Here is a 2,633-nt window from a genome sequence, read left to right on the forward strand (position 1 = left end):
TTTTAAAAAAATGTATTTGTTTTACTTATTTATTTATTTATTTATTAATTTTTTGATTTTTTGTAGTTCATAAGCCTACATAATTTGTAAGTTATTTTAGTGCTATGCATTTACAATAAAAAACAAAAAATCACAAAAAATACATAAAACAAAAATTAATTAAAAAGTGCTAAAATATTTATTAAAATAAAAATTATATGTAATGTTGTATGTAAAAAAATATTTCTACATTTTATAGTTATATTAATAAATTGCGATTTAAACCCTAAATAGTATGAATTTTTAATAACAAATTAATTAACTAAAACAATTAGTATCAGATTAGTTAAATTTGGCTTGACTGTAGGGAAGTTTATGCGACCGGGGGGATGCCTCAGGGTGATGTCCTTCCGCCCCTACTTTAGCTAGTTGCTATTGACGAAGTTCTGATAATGCTAAGTAAGGTTCGAGCTTCAGGCTCGACATCTCTTACGGTCATTCAAGTATGCTTAGAAGCTTTGGGTTCGACTCCCTGACTACGGATCAGTAAATACCCTCGCTTAGTCCAAGCTGAACTTTCTCCGCTCCCATTCCATCAAGAGAGGAATGGACGGGGGGGCTATGTACACTTTGAGACAGGGCCTGGTCAATCTGTTCCCGGATGGGTCGAAGTTGGAAGGAATGGTTCGCGCAGGAGTATTCTTCGAGGAGCTCCCCATCAGACACAAATTCAGGTTACCGGATCACTGCAGTGGGTTTCAAGCAGAGGTAGCCGCAATCAATGAAGCAGCTGATTGGCTACTCACTTGCGTATTAACTGTCAAGAAAATATATATTAAGGTAAGTTACGATAGCCAAGAGGCAATGGCAACTCAGCAAGCGCTGGACAAGTACACAAACTTGTAAGGTCGCGAAATCCTTCTGGCCCCGTGTGGAACGGCTGCGCTCAAGTGTTCTTCTGAGGTTGACAAAATCTCGGCTCTCGAACTTCGTGGGTTTTTATCAGGACACTATCCGCGAGGTGTGCATGCTGTAAGACTTGGAATTACCACGAGTTCTTTTTACGTCAGTTTTATGGAGGATGAGGTGGAATTATCTCAACACCTCTTCTCGTGGGACTAAGATTTAGGCATCTGGGCTCTTACTTCTTTGCAACGCCTGCTGATATAATCCTTCACCTTACTTCTTTCGCAGTGGTACTAAAAAGAATGAATTCGATTTCTTCATCCAAGTGTGTCCACTCCTTGGGCAACTCCCTTTTAGCCTAACCTAACCTAAATTTAGAAGTATAGGGTGGTGAAGAAATGATGTCACAATACATGGTATACATTTTGAAAATTACGCTTACTGGCTTTGTCGTTTGAAAAGTGCGTGTAAAGTCAAAGAGATGCCACTACTGGCGCGTTCCATCTTTCCTACAAGGAAGCCTTGTTGAAAAACAGAAATATACGAAAGCTAGCTCTACTAAAGGGTGATTTTTTAGCTATTATCTTTTTAAACAGTTGGCTTAAACAGCTGACGCACGTTTCGTGTTTTGTTTCACTGTCAAACACCTTCAGGTTGGTCTATAATTTAACCATGAATCGTCTTACAATCGAACAACGCTTGCAAATCATTGAATTTTATTATAAAAATGCGTGTTCTGTTAAGAAAGTTTAAAGTCGAAAAATTGTGTTCAGCGACGAAGCTCATTTTTGGATCAATGGGTACGTAAATAAGCAGAATTGTCGATTTCGGAGTGGAGATCAGCCAGAAGAATTGCAAGAGCTACCAATGTATCCAGAAAAGCAGAAAAGGTCACAGTTTGGTGCGGTTTATGGGCTGGAGATATCATTGGACCGTACTTCTTCAAAGATGCTGCGAATCGTAACGTACCTGTGAATGGTGAGCGCTACCGTGAAATGATATCCAACTGTTTTTTGCCCAAAATGCAAGAGCTTGACTTGCATGACATGTGGTTTCAGCAACACGGTGCCACATGCCACACAGCACACGTAACAATGGAGAGGCGAGTTCGGTGAACATTTTATTTCACGTTCAGAACCTGTCAATTGGCCACCCAGATCGAGCGATATAACGCCTTTAGATTATTTTTTGTGTTGCTAGCCTGCTTCAATTAACGCATTGGAAGACAACATTAAGGCATTTATATGTGAGGTACCGACCGAAACATTAGAAAGGGTATGCTAAAATTGGACTAAGCGGATGGACCATTTGAAGCGCAGTCGCGGTCAACATTTGCATGAAATAATCTTCAAACATTGAATTATATGGACTGTACCTTCGATTTAAATAAAAATTGCATCCATTTTTCTGAATTTTACGTGTGTTTCTTTGAAAAACTTTCCTACAGCTCTTAAAAAATAACCCTTTAGTTAGCTGCTGGTCTCTATAACTATGATATGTAAATCGGACTTTTGTAAAAGTTAGCCAAATCGGGAAAACGATAACTCTTTTTTTACATGAAAGCTGCATTATAACAAATATTAGGGTCGATTGAAAAATCCGGCACTACTAGCGCGTATCGAGTTTATGTTTGGTTAGCAGGTTCTCTTGGAAGAACACCCACCAAGTTTTAGCCAGATCGGACTATTTCTTTGTGTTTGGCATTCGTTTGAATCGAGGAAGTCGAGTAATTTTTCTTTTCCATTACG

This window comes from Anastrepha obliqua, chromosome 1 (genome assembly GCF_027943255.1).
Source record: "Anastrepha obliqua isolate idAnaObli1 chromosome 1, idAnaObli1_1.0, whole genome shotgun sequence".
Lineage (NCBI taxonomy): Eukaryota > Metazoa > Arthropoda > Insecta > Diptera > Tephritidae > Anastrepha > Anastrepha obliqua.